Below are 12,373 nucleotides of genomic sequence, written 5' to 3'. Positions count from 1 at the left end.
CACAGCAGTGAATGACTTTTCCTAAGTGCTTCACAGCTGAGGACTCTGGCTCTCTGGTTTATGGTGCTCTGAAGGTTTCCTGTTGTGCTGAAGGTCAATACGCAGCTGACGCTCGGGAATGAGGGAGGGATAAATCAAGGTATGGTTATGAAGGAGGTATAACGAAAGAGAAAAAGGGTAATCAAGGAAAGGGAAGTCGGAGGAGTTGCTTTTCTATGTCTGCCATGATCAAATTTTGACATCGAAAGTGGCTTGGGTGGGTAACCTCCAAAGAAAATGAATTGCACAGGAAACATTACATGCAGCACCTGCCCTTACAGTAGTGCTTTTATATTTTGACAGTGTAACAAAATATCTCCTCTGATTTCCGCACATGAGAAATCCAAGGTGCCTTACTCAGGCTTACTATTGCAGTTAGTTAATATTTGAGAATCTTATGTTTTAGTTAGTTTGCACATTATTTATTCCTCAAAAAAAATATATCCCAAAAGAGGCCAAGCTTGTCAAGAAGAAAGATTTAAGCCATATGTCAAGTTAAACCAGCATAATGTTTCTTTCAATTTCGTATTAGGAAAAATACAAGCAAGCCTTGTTGAACTTCATCACCACACTTATAAACCTATTTATTAAATTTTAAAATATGCTAAAGTTTTCAATTTGAGTAAAATGCATCTTGCCACTGTTCAATTTCACTTCTCAAATCTATAACATTTATTAAACATGACTTTCTTTCAAGGGGTGTAAAATCAGGCTTTCCATCGCGTGAAGCCAAGTCAGATGTTACTATCTACACACCATAGTGGAGTGAAATATGAGCTGGAAATGCAACCTCAAAGCCAGGACAGTTTTCCATTCACCTAAATTATTCAGCATAATACATTTTGAGTGATATTAAACCTTGCTGACACGAAAACCACATACATACAGATGTGGACTCGAGGGTCTCTGCATATAAAAACAGCGCAAACAATCAAACACCTTGACACAGAACACAAAATGTCACGCATAGGGACACCTTGCTGTATATTGAACTGAAAATTAAACTTGGACCACAATTTAGATTTTTAATTATAAAAGCAAATCTATTACACACAAAAACACAAAAATATTGATTATTAAATATTATGCTAGTCAAAAATCATATCAGACAGGTCAGGCAGCAATATAGAACCATATTAGGTTCATAGGAGGGGAAAAGAGGTTAAACAAACTCCACAAAACCCAACACATTATTATACGCCGCATAACGTTTCAGACACAAACCATGTGGAACTCAAAAATGATGGATCTGCCATGAAGAGAAGAATGTTCCTCAGGCTTGCTCACGCTTTTCTGTCTACTAATGTTTCTCTTGGCAAACTTCTGTATGACCATCTTGTTTTTCACAATGAGCCTCTGTCCACGCATATGTGGTTGAACTTTATGAGCACGGTAGACAAAAGTGGCAGACGCACATTTAACCGGCTGGAAGACCCTCTATCTACTGTCAACTTTGGGTTTTGGAATAGCGAAACGTAGCATGACTGCAGTCACAAACCCAAGCTTTAGAGGTCTTGTAGCCACTTTGCTCATGACCTCTGTGAACTTGACTTCTATTCTTTCTGTTTAATTTGATAAGGGGTTAAATACTGCTATTGCACAAGCTCAGATCAGCAAACTAACTAACCAACATTGCATCTTCAAGCAAAGCGCTGTTCTGTATTTGCACCAAGACCAAGAGTACAGGACCTGTCCTTTCTACTGACCTAAAAGTGATGCACCAGAAAAATAAAATGTTCAATGGTACCTGATGGTTCAGTGAAAACGCACTGTTGCATTTGCAAGTAAAACATTTTGCCTCATGTAACATTAACTAAGCACTGAAATCACTCCCGAGGGCAACATTGAAAGGTTTGGATCTGTAGACATATTAATAAAGAAATGAAACTAATAAAATATCGCAGCAAAGCAGCATGTGAGGGGCCATCCTAGAAAATACCCCAAAAATCCGGCGTGATTTAGTTGGTTTAAACATTCACAGTCATAAAACTTCCCTCTCCATTTAAAGCTAGCCAACCAGTGCTTAAAGGGATAGTTCACCCAAAAATGAAAATGGCTGTTTTTATTTACTCACACTCATGTTATTACGTTTCTTTATTCTATTTAACACAAAAGAAGACATTTTAATAAATAATTGAAAGCACGCAGTTGATACAATAGTACCCATTGTATTTCTTTTTCCTACACTGTCAGAAATAGGGGTACAGTAGGGGTCCATTTTTGTCCCCCAAGGTACAATCAACACAAAAGTACCCCATAGGGCTCATTATTGGACCTCAAGGTACATGTATGTACCTTTTTGAGGGTCAAAAAGGTACATATTTGTTCCCAAGCATTAAAAGGTACATATTTGTTCCCAAGCATTAAAAGGTACATATTTGTACCATTTCTTTTAAAGGATAAGGTACAATGTTAAGAGACAGCCTCTTGCCATTTTTTTTATTTGTTGTTCTAGACAACTGCTGTAAATCTGGTCAGTAACGTAAATAACTATTGTGTCAATTTTTGTTTCCTTTAGTTGGACACATGGGTATTGAAGTAGTATTAGTTTTCTTCTGTTCATTGACAGTGTGTTTAATTTTAAATTTAAATTTTAATGAAAAAAAGTTAATTTCACTTAATAAAAACTGTGATATGAACTCAAAAACTGCAATTGATTAACCATTATTTAAACTGAATAAATACTGAATAACTGAATCCCTCACACACCGAAAAAAAAGCGCTTTTATTTTGACACTCGCCAATCCCCCCACATCTCGCGGTCGGAGTCAGTTTCACAGAGCAGCGCAGGAGGACGACAGACACATAAAGAACATTAACAGGTAAGCTCTGGAAACTCATTCATCATCTTTAAAACATTTTTAAACTTTAAAAAATTGTTGTTTGTCGTGGCTCTTCATTTTAACACTGATTCGGTTACGGTTATTTGTGTAAAGTTGTATACGATGAGTCAACGCGATATTGACACAGCACTATTGCCTCAGACTCATTTTTATGAGCAGGTTAATGTGCATTCAGTACACCACACTTCTGTAAGTGGAAAATTAATGCATATTTATGTTTGTTTTCTCACAGTTTAGCGCAAACGTTTCCTGCGCAAGTTTGAATCTCAGTCAGGGGGGAGATTGACTGACTGACTGACTGTCTACTCGCCACCAAACAGTCAGTTACACAGAGGTAACGTTACCACATTTATTATGTTGTTTGAGTACACCACAGTTCTGTAAGTGAAAAATAATTCATATTTATGTGTTTCTCTCTCAGTAAGGACTAACGTTAACTGACTGTCTGTCTGTCTGTCTGTCTGTCTGTCTGCTCTCAACCAAACAGTCATTCAAGACCTTTTAAAGGTAACATTACCACGTTCATTCATTCATTCATTTATTATGTTGTTTGAGTACACCACAGTTCTGTTAAGTGAAAAATTAATGAATATTTATGTGTGTTTTCTCACAGTTTAGTGCAAACGTTTCCAGCGCAAGTTTGAATCTCTCTCAGTCAGGGGGGAGATTGACTGACAGACTGTCTACTCGCCACCAAACAGTAATCTACACAGAAACCTTTTAAAGGTAACGTTACCACATTTATTAATGTATTTATTATGTTGTGTGAGTACACCACAGTTATGTAAGTGGAAAATTTATTCATATTTATTTGTGTTTTCTCACAGTTTAGCACAAACGTTTCCCGCGCAAGTTTGGATCTTTACCATTGAGGGTGGCTGACTGTTCTCGACCAACCATCATTCACACGCAAAAACTTTAAAGGTACCACATTTATTTATGTTGTGAGTATACCACAGTTCTGTAAGTGGAAAAAGTATTCATATTTTTGTGTTTTCTCACAGATAAGTATGAACGTGCCCAGAGCAGTTTTCGATCTTTACCATTAAGGAGGCTGACTGACTATCCTCTACCACCCGTCATTAACACAAGAAAAACTAAAGAAATGTTACTCCATATGGACCTATTCATTTACTCATTATGCTGTGAGTACACCACAGTTTTATCAGGGAAAAAATTTATATTTGTGTGTTTCTCACTGCTTGACAAGGACAGATGTGGCCCTGTTAAAAATGTTTAAATGTCGTTTGGTTTAAAGAACAGCACACTGATTTTGTTTTAAAATATTCCTGTTTGGACAGTCTGTTAAAGTCATAAAGGATATGGTTGATATATTTCATAAGTAAAGTGTAAATGTAATATTAGTTTTTAATGTTGTGAATTTGGACTGAACAGCACACTTCTGTTTTATATCTAAACCTTTTTTAAAAGAAATGATTGTTCAATAAACTGTGTATTTTATCTTTTCTGTTATCATTTTTTTATACTAATGTTTAAAATGTACCTTTACGCTAAACGATTGGCTACACCAACACAAATATATTGAGTCATATGCACTTATAATTTAAAGTTTACAGTACTTAGATTGAGATATATGTATAAGTTTTAAAACCATAATCAATGAGTGTACCCTGTCAAAGCCAATTTTGTACTCTTTTTGAAGGGTCCATATTTGTACTGTTAAATAAAGGTACAAAATTGTCACCAGAGGTACAAAACTGGTCTCTTAAGGTACAAATCACAAGGGTACAAATTTGTACCCTCTGCCAAGGGTACAAAAACTGTACCCTTGAGGGTACAGCCCCAGTGACAAGCCATTGTACCCCTAAAGGTACAATTATGTTCTTTCTTTTCTGAGAGTGTATGGAAGTCAAAGGAGATGTTAGCTCTATGATTATTGTTTATAAAAAATATTTCACTTTATTGTTCTATTGAAGAAAAAATGTCACCAACACATCGGATGGTGAGAAAATAAAGAGCACATTTTCATTTCGGGAGAACTATCCCTTTAAATATAAAACAGGAACTTTTCTTCTGGAAAGAAGCAAAATATTTTTCGAGTTCCAGTGCGCAGAGAAGCAGGTTTTGGGGGTAATTTATTGTATTTCATCAAGCGTACAGTGGATGTGAGCTGTAAACTGCACTTTCCTTGCATTTATTTTTTATTTAATAGCCATTACAAACACATTTGTATGATTTGTAATTTCTCTAGGCTGCTAGGACATTTCCACTGAACTTATTCATGATGCTCTTGGCTGACAGTTTTAGGGCAAAGGTTAAATCCACACAATATCATTTCATTGCATTTTAAAGAAAAACTCCAGGTAAGATTGAAGCATATATTTAAAGAGTATTTACTTACATGTACAAATAATGTAAGATGTAGTTTCATAGATAGCAAGAAGTTTATATGAAATTCTCTCACACCAAAAAACCCGTCATTGTTGTTGTTGTTTGTATTTAAATATAAGCTGTATGACCAATTCCAGTGTTATGGATTTGACATTTTCAGTCTAAAAAAGTCATTTCTGCCTTTATTACAAAAATATTAACCATCTGTTTATATTTTTGTAAACCCCTGATGACAAAGTCCAGATGTAATGGAGGCCAGCTAGTGAGTGAGATCTGTGCAGTAAGTAAACCTCACTCGCATGCCGGACTGACTGCTGGCACAAGTCCGGCTCGGGGCGGGTGTGAGTGAAACTGGTTACAGTAGTGCTGTGACCTGGATAGGAGTGGGATTTAGGGGCGTGAGTGTCAGAGGCCAGCTAGTGAGTCAGAGCTGTGCAGTAAGCAAACCTCTCTCCCCAGCCTCAAGAGGTGCTCTAGCGACAGAGACTAGGGGTCATGGCCTTTAGCCTCTTTGTTAGATCGCCTGACTCCCATGCCGGACCGATCGTCGGTTCAAGACCCACTCAGGTGTGAGTAGGAGAGCTTACACAGACATCAGAAAAATATTAGCCTGTACTCAAGAGAATATTGGAAAAAAGTTTCAAAACTTAAACAGAGACCTCGCATTGGCATTTACCTGTAAGCAACCAAACATTGACATCTGAGAAATCAATATAATTAAAAACTTTTGGTAAAAACTATTTTTTCAGGGTAAGGTTGACATTTGCATGGAATTGCTTAATTTGTACTTACGAAATTACGTACCTATAGTCGCGTAATTTTTTGATTCTTTTTTGTGATACTGTCACGAATTTCGGGTTTTTCGTGATCGTATCACAAATTTCTGTTTATGTGTCATTGTCATGTATTGGTTATGGTTACTCAACTGTTTTTTTCTATTTTCTAACCATTGTCGCTTCGGTTTAGGGTTAGATTTATAAAATGACATCCTTACCCAAACTCAACTATAACCCTAACGGCAGGCTATAAAGGTTTAAAATGTTGAAAATATAAAAAATAAATCCGAATTTTTTTTATAGACCAATACTTAAAGTGACATTCTAACGCAAACACCAAATCTAACCCTAAACGGAAGCGAAAATGGTTTGAAAATAGGAAAAAGCAGTTGAGTAACAAATACACCGAGCCCCTAAGGGGACATGGAGCAAAAATTAAATAAAGTTTAGTTTCGCGTACCCACATGAAACTTTCGCTTTCATGTGCGCACGCGATAGTTTCACGTGCGCGCGCGATAGTTTCACGTGCGCGCGCGATAGTTTCACGTGCGCGCGCGATAGTTTCACGTGCGCGCGCGATAGTTTCACGTGCGCACGCGATAGTTTCACGTGAGCACGCGAACGTTTTTACGTGACCACGCAAAAGCTTCACATGAGCACGTGAAACTAAGCTTTTAAAAAATTCTCCCATTAAGGTTTCGCGTGAGCACATGAAACTAAACTTTGGATTTTTTTTACTCCAGTGTCACCTTAGGGGCTCGGTACTACTACATGACAATGACACATAAACAGAAATTCGTGATACGATCACGAAAAAACGCGGAAATTCGTGACAGTATCACGAAAAATAATAAAAAAATTACGTGACTATAAGTACATAATTTTGCGAGACTAGGTAAATTACTAAGTTGCTTTTCTCTCTTATATTTGTAAGAGTCATGCAGATTGTCTTTTTTTTGATAACTAACATCATTGATGGTCTATTATCCATCTTACAATTTGAATGTATTTAGTGCAGTTCCTAAAAAAAAAATCACTGGCCAAGGACAATTATACTTAGACTTGGCTCTAGGCAAGCGTTAATTTTGGATCCTGGTGTCAAGAGAGTATAAAGCAAGACCCAGAACTCTTTTAGAAACAACTCAGAAAGCCACACTGTTTAAACATTACAGCAAAACACCCCAAAATAGCTTTGCCTTTGACACTAAACTGTCAACGTTGTACCATTACAAATTACAAATGAAAGATCTATAATTTTGGGCCAACGGTTTATATCCCATGATGACGTATCCTACACTGATGAAACGCTTTTAAATGTTTCCTGTGGTGCTGATGAAGTGTTGAAGTGCACCTCTCTGTCCCGGGCCGCTTTTAGCCATAACTCAACAAATTTATCTACACAAATTCATCTGAAATGAGGCAGCAATAAGAGGGCAATTCAATAATTCATTTTAGAAGGTGGCGTGACCACAGTTATTGATTTTTGGATGCATACGTTGGATAAAGGGCAGATGTTCTGCCAGTCTATGACTGATATATGCCCTGGACTTCCCTTACACTTATTCAGATCTATGGATAATGACAAGCATATGTCCGTAGGATCCTTCAAGTTCTGCCACACACACATAGACACACAGAGGAATCATTTTCAATTCCAAATTGAAATGATCAAAAGCATTAAAGCGCTCATAAATGAACAGCAAAAAACTTCCTGTCAGGCTCGAAGAACGTACGTTTGAAAGTTCATACGTTTTATTGACAATTGACTGCAAGCTCCAATGCCAAATTTACTGGAGCTGTTTTGTAAACCATTTGAACATTTTATTGCTTGCGTTGAGGCTTTTCATTTTTTTCCTGATCTGGCAACCGCAGTTAAGCTGTTTTGCCAAACCCTATAAAGAAAAGGCATACCGGAGCCAACGTTTCAGGATAAAGCAGACGCAACTGTACATTATACTCTGTGTTGGGTTTTACTCCATATACATGATGGGGCCATGAGAGGAGCCAGCAAATATTTGTTCTTAAAATCCATCTGCATGTACTCACCCACACCCAAAATAAATGACTGGTCTTTGGGTCCTAATTTACATTAACAGGACCTTACAGTCAAAAAATAATGACCTCATTGGTCTCACAGCAAAAATGATATAAGCAGCCAGTTAGCTACTGCTTACATTACAAATGACCGCAAGCCAGCAGAACGGGGCGCGCTAGGCTGACGGAGATGAAACAGGGTTGGAACCGTTCCATGATGGAATGAACGACAAAGGAAATCCTCCAGTTTCCATTTAAGGTCCATTTCCGTTCAGATATGTTTCGAAAGTCTGTGTGAGCAACTGGCTGCTACTGTTGAGCAAAGTTATTCCCTGCCATACACATAATGAAACTACTGTATTGTACTTTGTGTTTACTTCAGTAATAAATTAAATGCTACGTCATTGCTTCATACTCATTGTTACTTATGTATTCCAGGAAGGTTATGAATCACCTTACATTACTCACCACCAGCAGGCTCCGAGAGATGCAGATGAGCTGTAATGAACATATTTCAAACCATGAACCACATTGCTGAATGATGTCATGAAAACACATGTGACCTTTTGCCCTCTGACATTCTGCCATGGTCAAACAGGAATCTGCAGTGTCACTGTGTAATCACCATTAATAAAGAATAATAGCTGCAAATTGCAAATTTCCTGTCAAGTGAGCCGCTCTGTTGAGAAGCACTTGTGCCTCTAAATGTGTTATTTGTCTCTTCTGAAGTCTGTGAAATCTCACACCAGAGCTCATTTTAAGAAAATGGCCGTAATTGTTACCATTAGTAAATGCATTAGCTAACATAAAATATTAAGGAGCAATAAAGTTTTTCAGCATTTAGACTATTCATCTTTGTTAATGTTACACTTTAAAGGAAATAAAGGTACAAAAGCTGTCACTGTGGCGGTAGCCTTTCAAAAAGTACACCTTTGCACCTGAAGTGTAAATATTACTACCTTAAGGGTACATACTGGTACCTAAAATGCAACTATTTCATCGAACAATGTTATTTTGTGTATAATATAATGTGTTTGCGTAGTTCATGGTTCAAAAAACACATTATTTTCCACATACTGTACATTTTTTGTAGCTCCAGATATACTGCTTTCCTCAAACGCATTGATTTTGTACAAAACTCATCGATTTGAAATGCGCTGTGTCCCTTATTGGCAAGCTAATCTGTACGTTTTGATTGGCCTAAATACCACTGATGTCACCCAGAAATTTGACGCTCCTTACCATGTTTGAAAGATTCGATCACAATGCAATGCTAACAGGAGTTAATTTACAGGCTGTGAGTCCAAAGTGGGAGGAATTATGATAATGTCGGTCTTGTCTTCATCACCAATCCCAGGAAGTAAACAGTTGCGTACAATCTGTGTGTTTGTTGTAGTTCAAGAAAAAAGATTTATGTTGGAAACGATAACTCTTGTCATCGTTTACTTTGGGGTATTTTGCATATCGTTAACATGTACTAATAAACCGTGATTTTGACCATAGTTGCTCTTTAAAAAAAATACATATAAGTACCTCAATGTACATATTAGGACCTTTTTAAAGTTGTTTATAGTAAGTTTATTGTGCATCATGAAACTAATGTTAACAATGACAGCATCGATTTTAAAAATGTTTTAGTAAATGCAGAAATTAACACGAACTAAGATCGATAAATGTTGTAGAAGTATTCTTCACTGTTAGTTTACGTTAGCCAGTGCATTAACTAAGTGTTACAAAAATTTCTAAACAACACAAAAAACTTTTTCAAGAAATAGTAAGACACTATTTGTTAGATGAGTACACTTCGCAATAAATAATATTACAGAGAAATTGTCTATTATGAATATTTGCAATATTAACATGAGAGCTTGATCAGAGAAAAAAGTAAAAAAAATTATATGAAATTGAATTGAAGTGTATTTCAATAAAAATGTCTATGTATTTCAATATGATGACCTTGCAACGTTGCTAATTTTTATAAGGACAAACTATCTATTTGTTAAATAAATCAGTAACACTTTACAATCAGGTTGTATTTGTTAACAATTAGTAAATGAATTTGCTAAAGTGAACTATATGAACATATTTCTACAGCATTTATTAATCTTAAACATTTATATTATCTTGTTTTGCAACTGTTAACATTAATTAATGTAGCATAAACTAACATGATTAACTGTGTTGACATTAACAAGAATTAATAAATGCTGAAATACTACACTCTAAAAATGGTTGGGATATATTTGACCCATAATGGGTAAACATTGGACAGAACGAATGCTGGGTTAAAATTGACCCAATGCTGCTGGGTTATTGTACCCCATGGTTGCATAACAACAACCCAGCAGCATTGGGTCAATTTTAACTCAGCATTCGTTCTGTCCAATGTTTACCCATTATGGGTCAAACATAGAGTGTATATTGTTTATTAGTTGTTCATGTTAGTTAATGCATTTACTAATGCTAACTAATACAAACCTATTGATATAAATAAAACTTGTGTTACCAATAAATCTTGACTCCTTATTTTAAACAAAAAGTGTAATCTCCACACCACTAGCATCCAAAAGTGCAAAAATATGGCTTCTTGAACACTTCTCATATATTTTATTAACAAGTGACAAATACTCCCACGCTGAACTCCTGGTTAAGACTATAAAGCTCAGGCTGGTTGCATCAAAAATGCCTTGTGAGAGTCTTGACACAGCAATTAACCCATAAATGGCTAACTTATAACAGTCCCTGTGCTTTAAAAAGGGGTGTGAGAGTGGTAAAAGAAAAAAATTACATCAACTTTGAAAAGTTTCATTTCAAAAATAAGATTTATTAAAATAAGGAAGTGTGACGCTATAGACTAATAAATCGTCATCCTAGCTTGATGAGCAGGTGTTTCAGGATTTTGTTCTGGTGGTACCACCTGTATAAGATGAAGTGTTCCTACAATGAACAATGAAACAAAGAAGAGAATGCTTTGATTTTAATAAAATCCCAAATTAGCAGTGAGCCATTGTTAGCTGGGCCACAGGTTAGTCCCTGTGCTCCAGTTACAAGGGGCGGAGGTGGATTTTTATGCTCGAGCCTGAAGAGCGCAGTGGGATTGCATTCACCAGCTGCCTGCTTTACAAGGCAAACTTCAAAGATAAGACCTTGACTTACCCCCTCCATTCCTTACCACACCACCAACTACATGCCTTACCTGGGTTACTAAGTGCGAGTAAAGCAACATGGCTCGCGGTTGAGTTGTAACGACTTATTCTGAGTGACACACTCCAGCGTGTGAGAAAATGCCCATTCTCTAATGATGTTTCAGGGAAACCTGTCACACATGTGATGACGGAAGGGGTCCACAGGCACACACACAAATAAAGGAAACTGACAGAAGTTTAGAAGCAGTTTTCAAAGTCCATTTTGGAAGTTTGGATGGTCTGTCACTTTTCAGCCATGCTACATAACCGCAAGTAGTATTGGACTAAAGTTGTTTTATTTAGTTTTATTTATGTACACTATTAAGTGTAAGACTATACTTATATTGCTGCAAATGAAGTCATATGCTCTGACATTTTTTGCATACATTATATATGCCACAGATTTTTTTATTTTACATAGCGTCCAAAGTCATGAATGTCAATAAATTAAAAGTTTCCTTACTATTATTTATCAAAATAGCTTATTTTGTGTTTAAAGGTGCAGTGTGTAAATTTAGTGGTGAGGTTGCGAATTGCTACCAATGGCTCAGTACACTGCTCTTCCCTCGCTTTTGAAACGCATAGAGAAGCTACAGTAGCCACACCGGAAAAACATGTCATCGACGGAGACAAATTAATACAAAAGTTTGTCAGTTAACGGCTTCTGTAGAAACATGGCGGCACAAAATGGCGACTTCCACGTAAGGGGACCCTCGGTGTATGTAGATAAAAACGTCTCATTCTTAGGTAATAAAAACATAATGGTTCATTATTAAAAGGTCTTTATACACCCATGATAATATAGTTTTGTATATTATTTAGCATTTCTGTCAAGAGATCCTTTAAAATTACACACTGCACCTTTATTAGAAAAAAGAAAGTTATACAGGTTTACAACAACATGAAGATGAATACTGACAATTTTTATTTTAGGCTGAACTATTCCTTTAAATCAGTGGTTTAAATCTGCGTGCGGCCCCACTTGCATTCCTTTGCGCCCCCCCAAAGAAAATTTATGACAAAAACAGTTCTAAAATGTAACATTTTAATTAAACAAAACATATTAAATTATACTAAGTAGTGATGTTTAATTACACAAAATTTATGATAAATTAATGTATTTTATAAAATGTCATAAAACCCC

At 36.4% G+C, this 12,373-nt stretch overlaps 1 long non-coding RNA gene across 1 annotated transcript; it reads left to right on the top strand.

Moving 5' to 3' along the window:
• The first annotated feature begins 3,331 nt into the window (after positions 1-3,331).
• On the top strand, positions 3,332-4,216 carry LOC135789278 (uncharacterized). The gene is made up of 4 exons (XR_010547524.2): positions 3,332-3,389; positions 3,496-3,608; positions 3,710-3,806; positions 3,887-4,216. It is a non-coding gene; the product is annotated as an uncharacterized lncRNA (long non-coding RNA).
• Positions 4,217-12,373: the final 8,157 nt, after the last annotated feature.

This window comes from Paramisgurnus dabryanus, chromosome 13 (genome assembly GCF_030506205.2).
Source record: "Paramisgurnus dabryanus chromosome 13, PD_genome_1.1, whole genome shotgun sequence".
Taxonomy (NCBI): domain Eukaryota; kingdom Metazoa; phylum Chordata; class Actinopteri; order Cypriniformes; family Cobitidae; genus Paramisgurnus; species Paramisgurnus dabryanus.
Note: the sequence above shows the minus strand (reverse complement) of the source record. Positions and strands in the feature narration are given on the sequence as shown.